The following is a 14,128-nucleotide window of genomic DNA, read 5'->3' on the forward strand; positions in this document are numbered from 1 at the left end:
TGGCATGAGCCAATCTTTCCCCCGGGGAAATTTTGGATCATTGTGATTCTTCCCCTGCGGAAAGTTGACAATACGTATACATATAGTAACTTTTCCCCTATGCCAATCTTTCCCCCATCATAGATTTCACTATGTTTATATAGAGTCTGGAAATTAAACCGAACAGTGTTAGAATTAGATTTATTTATAAATATACAAATTTGTTGTTCTTTCACATTTACACAAATCTGTCTACAGGTTTATCAGTCTGTCTATGAGTCAACAAGTCTATCTTTCTGTTCAACAGTCTTTCTATGTGTCCCCTAGTCTTTTTACATTTTTAAATGACTGTCTATGTGTCCGCATGCAAGGAAAAAACTACTGACTGACCAGAAGTGCTTAAAGTAATTGTATTTATTTGAATGATACCAAGGGTCCACGAAAGAGAATGGATGTGATCAGAATGTGCTTCGTGTGAATAAATATATAACATGCATATAGATATAGGAAGATGTGATATGAGTGACAATGAGGCAACTCTCCATCCAAATAAAAATTTATAAAAGTAAACCATAATAGACCTTCAACACGGAGCCTTGGCTCACACCGAACAACAAGCTATAAAGGGCCCCAAAATTACTAGTGTAAAACCATTCAAACGGGAAAACCAACTGTCTAAGTTATATAAAAAAAAACAAAAAAAACGAGAAACACGTTTAAATTACATAAACAAACGACAACTACTGTTCATAAGATTTCTGACTTAGGACAGGTGCAAACATTTGCAGCGGGATTAAACGTATTAATGGTACAAAACCTTTTCCCTTTTTCTTAAACAATAGTATAACATCACAAAATAGAAAAACACATATAAATACATATCAAAAGTATATTCACACGATGAAGCTTTGGTAACTATAAGCTGAAAAAAAAGTAACTATCATTTAAAAAATCTTATCGTGACGTCGCCGACGTTATATTACAAGGCGGAAAATTCAGCTTATCATGCTACTTACGGGGGAAAAATTGGCCTGATCCTAGTTTTCCCCTTATAACGCTGAGGGGGAAAAGTGGGATCATGCCAGTTTTTCCGGGGGGAAATATTGGATCGATCCAGTATTTCCCCCCGGAAATTTTGGCATGGGGGAATAATGGCTATAGGACACCGGCATGACGTAAAACAGCGAATCAAAGAATTCAATTTTATTTATAACTAATATAGGACAATGCTGATGATTAAAAAAATACTTCATCCCAGAACCTTTTGTTTTCCAAATAATTGATATTACCAATTATTGAAAAGTTCAAACAGAAAGATTTGAAAGCAGAGAAAACTGCGATAACTATCTTATAATCGGCATGACTTTATGAGATGACAATACTAATACAAAAATAAGTCTTGCGCATAGTTATATACTTTAATTCAGTCACGGACCCGCGATATCACGGGTGTGTTCTAGTGATAATTTAATATTACAACCAGCAAATTAGAACCTGATCGATATTCAGATTTTCAGTACAGAAAAAAACTAAAAGAGAGTTTATACTTACAAACAATTAATAGTTTTTTTTCCTATGACGTAATGATAATCAATAATTAAGAGGTTCCCGCCACATAAAGGAAGTTGTCTGAGTCTATATATATGTTTGTGGTAAAACTGGTTACACAAACAACAGAAATGTTCCTATAGATTTTTGTGGTAAATTTGGTTACACAAACAAAATAATATGCGTCTTTAGATTTTTGTGGTAAAACATGTTACACAAACAAGAGAAGAATTAATTATTTATGATTAATTTTTGCTTTATTTTGAATTCCAGATTTAGTAACGATTTCATAACAAGGCAGACGCCCATTTCTAGAATTAAAAACTTAAATTCAAGTACACATCGTATACTATCAAATCATTGTGTGCTCGTACCGGCCGACAAAACCGCCAAAAAAGTTGGTGGCATGACGTAAGTACTACACGGATGTACTTTAAAACAGAAGTATACATTTAGCTACATCCAAGGACGTATGTTTTATAGATAGTCATATTTTTGTCCATCTGATGAGTTAAGCCTTTTTCGACTGATTTGTATAGTTCGTTCTTATGTTGTACTGTTATACCACTATCCCAGGTTAGGGGAGGGTTGGAATCCCGCTAATATTTTAACCCCGCAATATTATGTATGTATGTGTCTGTCCCAAGTCAGGAGCATGTAATTCAGTGGTTGTGTTTTTTTTATGTGTGACATATTTGTTTTTCGTTCATTTTTTGTACAAAATTAAGGCCGATAGTTTTCCCGTTTAAATTGTTTTACATTGTCATTCCGGGCCTTTTGTTATAGCTGACTATGCGATATGGGCTTTGCTCATTGTTGAAGGCCGTACAGTGACATATAGTTGTTAATGTCTGTGTCATTTTGGTCGCTTGTAGACAGTTGTCTCATTGGCAATCATACCACATCTTCTTCTTTTTACATATCTTCTTTTTTATTTATAGTAAATAATCATGTCACCATCAAAGCTCAGCTCAAGGCCTCTTCAGAACATCTGAAGGTCAATCACATCGATTGGTTACCTAAACTGCACAAAAAAACCTGGAATATCGTTTCATCTCGGCCTCTAGTAAGTGTTGTACTACTTATATTTTGGTGCTTTTAACTATTATGAAATAACTTAGCGTTAATTTTTGTAATAAAACATGGAAACACAGTAGAATAAACCATTTTTGGAGTGTAAACCCTTTTTGGATGTTTTGAATAAATAACGTGCATTTGATGATCCTTTTGATTCGGTTAACAGTTATGACTTTCACACTCTTTTTACTACACTTCCACCCAATCTTATCAAACAAAACTTTTCCCATCTGATTAAATGGTCGTATGATAAATCTAGTTACAAATTTGTTTGCTGTAAAGTCATATACGACTGTTTTGTCGAATTAGAAAGGCGAATATATGCTATATACTGGATGAGATGATCAAAGCACTAAACTTTCTCCTTTATAACATTGATGAGTGTACGTTTCAGCAATAAAGTTTATCGACAGATTGTAGATATTCATATGATCACAAATTGCAACCCTTCTAATAGCAGACTTGTTCATCTACTAATATGAATCAGTTTACGGCCAAACTTCATACGCTCAAATTCCAGTTAATTTACAAATTCAACAACACTTACGCTTACAATGATGATATTTTTCGTTACATAATCAAGTCTCTAACTAAAAGCTGAAATTTACTCAAAGAAACTCAATTTAGATAAATCTAAATCCACAGCAATAACTAATCTCTCTACTAAAAATATACAAAAGGGAGGATTTCTATCTCCTTATTGTATATTTTTCATTTTTTGGCTGCGATGTTCCTTTGATACCGTCTTAAAGTGTTTACATATCCAAACTCGTTCGCTATGCATGAGTCTATAGTGACACTTTGGATTTTAATGAGCGTAATCTATGTTTTACTAGTTAATTGATCAGTCAGGGATCTCGTTACCAACCATTACTTAAAACCATTACTAGATTATTTCATAGATACAAATATTTGGTCTGCAAGTTTGGTTGTACCAAAAACCTGAAAAGCAAATCATAAATTTTATAGTGATATTGTAAACCGCAAGCACGTGAATTTAGATAAAATCCGGCTAAACTTGTCCATCGTTTAAATATTAAACTTATGCTAAAAGGATAACTTTTTTCAACCCTGTAGTTTAATCATAATGAGTATTGTTTTTATTGTCTTAAATATTTATTTTATTAGCACACACATGTACTTTCACGGTGCTGCAATCAGTCAATACTTATAGTTTGGAATTGCACAAATTTATGTTTTTCTTTGACTGTTAATGACATCACTAAATCCATTAAACTGATTGATATTTTAGTGTTAGATACGTTTTTTTTTCAATAAGTTGTTATTGGTTTTGTACTAGCTGTCAGTAACTGCAAGTGCCCTAAGAGATCTGTACTAAGTGTCTAGTAGGTTTGGGTAATATATTAAAGAACCTATGCATCCACGTCCATGTGCACTTTGTGTTTTTGTTTGATGTTATTCTATTTGTATCCATCTAATGAATTTAGCCGTTGTTAACTGAAGTTTGTTCTTATGTTGTACTGTTCCACCAGTGGCACAGATTAAGGGCATACAAACATGTTTATTTCCACCACATTCTCTATGCCAGGAGCATCATTGTTTGTCGTTGGCTCATATCTTTCACATTTGTTTATCGTAAACTTTTATAAATTAGGCCGATAATGTTACCACCAAGAGTCCAGGGTTGTATAACTTCCTAACCCGAACATGCATTCATTCATGACGTTTTAGATTAAACTCTAAGGAAACCAATGATCAACCTCACCAACAAAGCTTTTTACGGTCAATAAAAGTTGATATGAATGAATCCTTTTGACTGTATACATATCACAGTTGTATAGAGGGTCGTTGGTTACAAGAAAGCTAATAAACAAAGAGTTCAAAATGATGAAATTAAGGTCACCCTTTGACAGTTTTACACACATCATCACGAGATGGTTGACCATTATTGAATATATGTATTATAGGATGAAGAACGTATATGTTCCAATTGTCGTATCCATAACCATGTCCTCTTTTCCTCGAATGTGATCATCTATCTAGTTTGGTTGATCATCTGGGTAGTACCTTCATGATTAACACGATAGATGTACAGCTAGATCTGTTTGCCCTTCTATAGCACTTGAAATAATCCCGATTTTTGGTCGGGGTCGTGTTGCGCAGTCAATAATTTTCTATGTTGTCTTTTGTAGACAATTTTTTTTGACAGTTTTTCACTTTTTTGTCATTTTTTTGGTAAGTTTGTTACTTATGAGATTGACTATCTTTTGCCTTGGTATGTATTTTATATCTTCTACCTTTCTTTTGTATCTATAATGCGTATATATTTAGTATACATTTACGTACTTAATATCTTTGAACATGACAGATTATCTTATGAAGTAGTATCCACAATATAATATTTATGATTAATTGGACAAGTTCAATGTCAAGAAGCAAGTTTTATTTGTTAACATATAAAATATGTAAAAATTGTTATTTATTTTCCTTTTATGACAAATTTGGTCATATATGGACACGTGCTGACACAATTAAAAAATACAAAAAAAAAACGAATCCCTACCGATTATTATTAATAAAAAATATAAACAGAAAAAATAAGATATCATCAAGAACAAAAACAAACTAATTTTGTTGAAAGCAGTAAAAGTGGTAAGAATAAGGACGTTTAATTTCTAGTAATTGCTAATTATCAATTTTTAAAATTTGAATAGCTTTTAATTCTTGATTGATTTGAACTTTAAATGTTCATAAAAATTGTGTATATTTACATATGTACTGACATGACGTTGGATGTTTATATTTATTTGAATTTCACCACAACTATCCAATTTATATGCACTCTTCCGTCTTCCTTGTTATGAATCTATTACTATATCAAAATAATAATTATCATTTTTATAAAATAAAATAAACATATTGTGTAACATTTATAAGAGTCACCGAAATAACAAATGTAAATTAATTTAATCCAGAAAACAAAAGGTTTGATTAATGTATTAAATCAAATAACGAAAAACAAATATGCAACACAGCAAAAAACGAAGACTACTGAATTATAAGCTCCGGACTTGGGACAGGCATATACATTCAGAATGCTGCGTTGTTAAACAAGTTAGCATGAATCCAAACACTCTACCTAACCTGGGACAAAGGTGTAACAGGATAATACATGAACAAACCATAAAATAAAATTGAGAATGGAAATGGGGAATGTGTCAAAGAGACAACAACCCGACCAAAATAAAAAAACACAACAGCAGAAGGTCCATACCTATCAGTCGAAAAAGGCGTAATTAATTCATCAGATGGATACAAATAAAAATACACCAAACAAAACACAAGTAGAGTGGACGTTGCTGTGTATGTGTACATCTAAACAACAAAAAGGCACTAAATACAGATGTGAGAGTACTCGCAGTTACTGACAACATGTTAAAAGCCAACTACTAATTAAAAATCATGCATATTATTTAGATTTCATGTAAAGACATAAACAACCAGAACAATACTTGACCTTGTGCAATGCCAAGATAAAGGTATACATATATCGACACATTGTAGATCAATGAATATACATATTATGTATAAAACAATAATGTTTGATTGAATTTATTGACAACAAAAACAATATTTATACCAATAAAACAATATTCAAATATATAATTGGTGAATTGGTAACCTTCTTTTAAAAAGTGAATTTTAAGAGTCGATAAGTTTACCAGGAGAATACAGACGGCCAGATTTATACTGATTTGTATAAATCAGGCCGTAGATATTCCATTTCGAATTGTTTCCTCTTTTTTATTGTGCCCTTTTAAATATTGCTTTCAGTTTGCACTTTCTGAAGCTACCTTTTGCTTCATATGACCCTGCACATAACCTTAATTGCTTCATATAATTGCTTCATTGCTTCATATGACCCTTCACATAAACCTAATTGATCAAAACTTAGTATTATAATCTTGACAGTTTATTGGCGATTTGGAAACAACATCAATTCACCGGATTTTATTTTTTTCCATAAATTAACCCTTCAGTTAAGACCAAATTATACTATCATCGACGTTGTTGTCTTTAAGTATCCATATATATTCAATATAATAGAAGATTAAAAAAGTTGCAATTGGAAAATAATGCACAAAATAGAAAAAGCCCAAAAAAATAAAATTCAGCCTTCAAATTTATATGTTGAGTAATGCCAACTCTCACAGTTTACATGTGAAAATTATGTTATTGCCCAGTTACAACAAGACGATGTATGCTGCATATGTGAATGAGACCGCAATCATAACAAAAATTTAAAAAAAAGTCATTTGATAAAGCCATTTAGGCCAAATAACTGTAGGTTAAGATAAAATGTGTCAAGGTTTAAGAAATGAATTACGTGACTTTAATATGCTGATTACTAGTTTCTTGTTTGAATTATGCTATGTCCTATGGCATAAACATTATTGAAGTTTATAAATATTTAACCGTTGAAAAAACAGTAAATTCTTATTAAATGAAATAAATCAATTAATTCAGAGGGTCCGAAATACTTAACATCATTAGGAACATACCAACTTAATAAGTAATAAGTGCAAAAAATACCAATTTGAAAATGACAAGTATTCAATGTGCTTTCATGGTAATAAACTCATCCCACAGATACTAGGAGTGAAATTTATTTTTGCACCAGATACCTGTTTCGTCTACAAAAGACCCAACAGTGACGCTTGAATCTAAAAAAAAAAAAAATAGCAAACAAAGGTACAAAGTTGAAAAGGATTGAGGACCAAACATTCTTAAAAGTTTTGCCATATACAGCGCAAGAAATCTATTCCTGAAGTATAATTTTAAGATATATTTTGTTAACAAAATTATGGAAATATTCTGGAGAACGTCAATCCAGTACATTAAATTACAAGTTATGATTAAAGGTAGAAGGCAAAATCACCAAAAAAAAAATTGAACTAAATACTCTCAAATTCACAACGAAAAGTCCCTAATCAAATTTCAAAATCAAAAGCTCAAACATATCAAACGAATAGATAACAACTTTCATATTCATGACTTGGTATAGACATTTCATTTTATTAACAACGATGTGTGAACAAAACAAACAGTCACAATGGGCACAAATGTCAAAATTAGGGGTAAAGCAGTAAACATTATGTTTCAATTTTAATCACAATAAAAACAAACAAATATTTAACAAAAAGCATTTATGAAATTTAAAACCTCATTCATTTCTTTCTTATTCGACATGTAGTAGTTATGGTGCAACTGCTGATGTAGTTATCACCATTCAAGTATTCAGCACTTATATGTTGAAATGATTGATATAGTCATACTGGTACAACTGTTTACAAAACTTCATTTTTCGAACTACTCATAATTTTCTACCCCTGGAATAGATTGCCGTAGCTATGTTTTGCAAAACCTTTTGAAATGTAATGTCATTTATACTCTTCAGCCTTGTTCTTTATTCGGCATTTTTTTTATTACCATGATCGAATGGTTTCCCTTGAGAGGTATATATAAGGTTTTCATTGACAATAAAGAGCATCGGAGAGAACATTTTAACTGTGCGTAATATGTGTAATTATGAAAGTCTTTTGATTAAATCCGATTTTTAAAAAGCTAACCTCATTTGAAATTTAAAAAAAAATCATCAAGAAATGATTTAAATAGATAGTATGTGTCACTTTCAACGTATAATGCTTTAAATGAGCAGCAGCAACTTTTTCTATTTCAATAATCAATCTACAATCGGCAAAGGGAAAACAGTTATTTTACGATTGTGTTATAAAAGAATCAATACAATATTTAGCCTATAGACTATTTGCATTTTGTTTTAAGTATAAAAAAGCGTCCTTAATTTGAGTACTGAAATTTAAGGGATCGCTCCGAGATATTTTGACGTATGAGATTATTCAATAGCTCTTTTCATCAGAGAGGCAAATATTTAATTTCACACAATTGGTAACTTTATCATGTTTATATATTTATATGTTTATACATTCCCCATTTCCATTCTCAATTTTATTATATATGAATCTTTCTGTACAGCACATTGCAGTTCAACTTATGTATGCATCACTTGATTTCAAATATTTATGTTGTTGTGGTCCTAATGATTATAAGAACTTCGGATCCACGAATTAGTTAAAGTCTTAATTAAGTAAGGAATCACTTTCGTCCAACGTGAGCACACTTGTGGATAATGTTTATGTCATAGCACATCAAAGTTAAACTGTTAACGTACTAGTTCTTTTTCAAAAAAAGTAGAACATAGCTCCCATAGTTCAAACATGAAACTTGTAACCCGCATATTTACGTCCCATAATCTATTTCTTAAACCTTGACATATTTAACATGACCTCTAGTCTTTTTGCCTTTATGACTTTGTCAAATGCCTTTTGTTTTTTAATTGTTGTTGTGATTGCCGTCTCATTGACATACGCAGCATATCTCGTTTATAAGTATTTTTACTGAGGGATTATGGAAAAAAAATTAAAATCACTTGCAATGATTTTTTTCCCAAAAATAACCTTCAAGATTATGTTTCTGAAACATCGGTTTAAATTTGATGAATTAAGGTTCAGTGAAGGGTTATATGAAGCATAAATTAGAATCGGAAGTGCTAAACCAAGTTTGAAAATTCCACGGAATAAAAGAAGAAACAGTTCGAAAGAGAATGTCTACGGCCTTACCAGTATAAATCAGGGCGTTGGTATTCTCCTAGTAAACTTATCGATCCTCTGAATATTGTTTTTCTAAAATTTACCAATTAAACACTGTCAATAAATCTTCGAATATTGTTTTTCTGTGTATTAATATTGATTTTGTTATCAGTAAACTAAATACAAACTTAATGGTATTGTTTTATTCATGGGAACATTAATGATCTGCAATCTGTAGGTACCTGTATCTTGGAAAAGCACAAGGTCATGTATTTTCTGACAGTTTATGACGTTTTAAACCTTAATCCAAATTAGATGCATGTTTTTTTTATTAGTTGTTTTTGCTTTAAACTAGCTGTCAGTTGCTGCGAGTACTCTCATGTCTGTATTTAGTGTCATTTTGTTGTACAACTATACAGTCACATCCACTCTGTGCTTTTCATTGATGCATTTCTATTTGTATATTTGTATCCATTTGTTAGGTTAATTAAGACTTTTTCAAATGATTTTTATAGTTTGTTCTTATATTGTACTGTTACATCACTGTCCAAGATAACGTGTGTTTGAATCCCTACTTACATGTTTAACACCGCCATATTCTGAATGTATATGCTTTTCCCAAGTCAGGACCCTGTAATCCAGTAGTTGTCGTTTGTTGTTGTGTTACGTATATATACGTATTTGTTGTTAGTTCATTTTTTGTACATGCATTTAGCCGTTATTTTCCTTGTTGAATTAATTTACCTTTGGTATTTCAAGGCCTTTTATAGGCGAGTTTGAGGAGACTTTTCTCATTGTTGAAGGCCATAGGGTGATCTATAGTTGATAGTAGAATATCTTGCCCTTCTTACCAGTTTCCCTCTTTGTAGAACTCACACATGGTATGAATGTAAATTCATTCTTGTTTTGAATATACACACATAAATAGCAAAAGCCGTTAAATTTGACCCAAACTGATCAAGTCTTGATCCGGTTTGCTATCGAAACAAAGAAACACTTATTTCTGACATTCAAAATACACTTATACAATCCGATGAATTGCAATTCATTATTAGACCAATGTTATTCTCCTATGCAACACTACATGGTTAATCAAATATTGCGCATGTTTTGTTATGGTAATTGATCAAGGGTATCACCGACTCAGTAGTCCTTAATGCTCTTCAAATTCGTACTTTATTTGGCCTTTTAAACATTTGTTTTATTCATGAGTGTCACTGATGAGTCTTTTGAAGACATAACGCGCGTCTGGGGCAAAGATTAAATTTTAATCCTCTATCTATGATGGGTTTATTGTACACCATAGTTGTTTAGATAAGTATTAAAATGGTAACAAGAAATTTTAAAATGGTGTACCTTTCTAACAGTATTCAAAATATGACCTCGGAAATTAACAATACTCATGTAAATTTATTGACATAAACTGAATAGATAATTTCACAAAACTACATAATCGACAAAGTTTTAACAGCTGGAATAATACTTTCAAAAACATATTGTATTTGACAAAAATGTTCCGAATTTGATGAAAAAGTCACAGTTAATTATTAAGCAACCAACAGTTGTTCCTTAATTCTGTTAAACTACAATCATTCATACAACAACCACAAACTAGTCTTTCTGTGGCATTTAATTTATTTTGTAAAACACCTGAAATGAAAATGATATAATTCAAACATGTCCGGGAACTATTAATACAGGAAATTCATCTGTGCAAGTTACAGATAAAATATATATTATGTTAGGTGACAACATTTATACATTATATCTGTTTCTCATTTTTGTCTAAACTATACAGAAACACGTGAGCGGAATAGAAATGAAATATGCTTTAAATTAAAGGGGTCTTAGATATTATTATTCTAATTTTTAGACAACGTTTCTAAAAACATTAATGCAATGGAGATAAAGTATGCTTATTTGGGAATCCGATGTTCAGTAGCTGTCGTTCGTTGATGTGGTTTATAAGTTTTTCTCGTTCCTCTTTTTTTATATAGATTGTACCGTTGGTTTTCCCGTTTGGATAGTTTTTCGCTAGTAATTTTATGGGCCCTTCATAGCCGCGGCTCCGTGTTTAAGACCGTACGTTTACCTATAAAGGTTTACTTTTACAAATTATGACTTTGATGACACACATACCACATCTTCCTATATCTATTATATTTCTAGATTCTGCCAAAGAGTGACTTAAAAGATCATCAACGTCAAAGAATATCATAATATACAATCTTTCATCCTTTGATAACCTATATTCTACAAGATTTGAGATATGAATATGCAGACAACCTTATAATTTGTATTTATCTTTAGAATATTGTCTCATGCAATAATGTATGACTAGTTTTATCATTTAAGGTAAATGCAATTAAACATAAAAAAAACCACCATAGGTTTAAATTTCTTTCAAATACTGAAAATCGTATTAAAAAATCCATAGACGGATTAAAAAACAAATTCATGACTTGGAAGAAAGACCAAGAAAACTTTAGGGGAAAAAAACCTATAGATATGTAGACTGCAAAGTATAACATTTATAGATAGATATAGGAAGATGTGGTGTGAGTGTCAATTAGACAACTCCCCATCCCAGTAACAATTTAAAAAGTATATAAGCACTATTTAAATATTTGTCTTGGAAAAAGTAAAATAAATAAAATACCGCACTCCGATGAAAATTCAAAACCGAAAATCCAACGTTAAATGACAAAACCTAAACCCTCAAACATATCAGACGAATGAATAACAATTGTCATATATCTGACATGGTACAGTCATTGAAATGTCATTTGCAGCATCAGGGATTCATCAGGAATATTTCAAATTTAAAATCTTGAAATTCCCGCTGTAATTGAGACAACTTAGTGGTTTTCAATCCTTTCCAACTTTATTCTTATCTGATTTGTCATTCACACTTTTCCATTTAAGCCCAGTGAACCAGTCTTTTGTTGCAGAAAAACGTTCCCAAATTGTAAGCCCGATAGCTTTTATGCGATGCAAGTTATAATATATATGAAATCTTACCAGTTATATGTAATTCTGCTTTCGGAGAAGCTAAACTGCATATCATCTCCAAGATGCTACGAATTTCCGAATGGCAGTCCTTAAACATTGACAATGAAATGATTTCACCATTTCCACACTGAATCCTTCCCAAAGTTTTTTGAGAAAACGCAATAGTTATAAACAAGTAATAACAAGAAAACATGAAACTCATTATTATTATAGAATCATTTTTTTAAAAAGGAAAATGTGAGTACAAACAAGATAAATCGTATGACAGAAATAGACACACCCCACTTATATTTCTTACTTTTGATAGGACAAGGATATATTAAATACTCTGGAAATATATATTAGATTAATTATGAAAGTTTATTTTTAGAGAAAATATAATTTGAATTGACAATTTATATAACCAAATAGTTGTTTAATTGACAACAAACAGTAAGAAATTACAACAAAACGTCTTGTTTATAAAGAAATTAATGGGTAACATCATATCTTTTTCAAAGAAGCCTAGTTTGTTTAAGTGCATGTATTATTAGGGGGATTTTGTAGTTTATTACTTCATTCAACTCTGTATCAAAATGTAAATGTAATCATACAGTAATGTCTCTACAATGTCACGAACAAAGCATTAATCATCAATTTGTTCTTTTAATATATTTGTTCTGGTGGTTGTCATGAAATATAAAGTGCGCCAACACTTTGAAACAGTTGCTTTCATTTTTAGGATACCTCTAAAATAGTTCATCGATACAACGATAGCTACTGTAAAATCCACCTTCAGCTGTGCGCATCGCGAAAAAATACTACAAAATATACAAGTAAAGTAACAAATCAAAAATTGAATTCGAATGCATTTATTAGATATAGTACCTGAAAATAACATATTTTAAAATGGTTGTTTGAATAGTAAATTGACGAAACACATCTTATTTCTTAATTATGAATTTCAAAGATTATTATAAAGAAAAATATAATTGTACTTTCAATGCAAAAACATTGAATTGAATATGAATTGAAATTGGTGCAGAAATTAAAATAATGGTACAGACAGAATTTTATATTGAATTCCAATCGCCATTTAGATAATAATTATAAACTATTTTTCTCGCAACACGTTTATTATATTAAGGATTCAAACGTAATAATATATACCAATGTATATTTGAATCTCCTTACAAATATCTGTACTTTTATAATATTACGCAACAAGTGCACTATTTTTTATATTAACCGTAGGTTGCGGTTTCGAATGAACTTAAGAACACTTTGTGGGTTATCAGAAATGTTTACAGCTATAATTAGTATTAATGCGTATAAGTTTGATAACTTTAGGGTCACACATGTCTAGATTTGACAAATAGAAGGTCATTAAACCAAGTCACGTATTATCTTGTCCACAGTGTTTATTTTTATTAACCTTGTACGTACAAGCGAGAGAAAACCATTTTACTATCTCGGAAACAAGGAAGTAGTTCCATGTCCTGCAGTTTGATTAATCTGAATAGTTATACTAAAATGTCCGTCCTTGATTGTGGTTTTTATAATGTAGAGGTGTATATTTGTTGATTATTAAGACAATGTAAGATGAAAAGCTGTGATAGACAAAACTATGTCACTGTTAACGTTTGGTGGAGTTTCATGCTATTTTAATGGGGAAACATATTTATTTTTTGAGGTTTTCAGAACAATTACTCGATCTGTTATCAAAACAAAACATTAGTACTCACTGGTTGAAAATGGTAAACTATGTTGGAGTGATTTAATAAAGGCTTTACAGTAAATAGACCCCTTCCCATTGAGAAAGAAAATGATTGATGAAAAAATTCTACATTATTATAGATCGTTAACATCGATACAAGCCTGGCATTTTTAATGGACAATTATGT

Source organism: Mytilus trossulus, chromosome 10, assembly GCF_036588685.1.
Source record: "Mytilus trossulus isolate FHL-02 chromosome 10, PNRI_Mtr1.1.1.hap1, whole genome shotgun sequence".
Taxonomy (NCBI): domain Eukaryota; kingdom Metazoa; phylum Mollusca; class Bivalvia; order Mytilida; family Mytilidae; genus Mytilus; species Mytilus trossulus.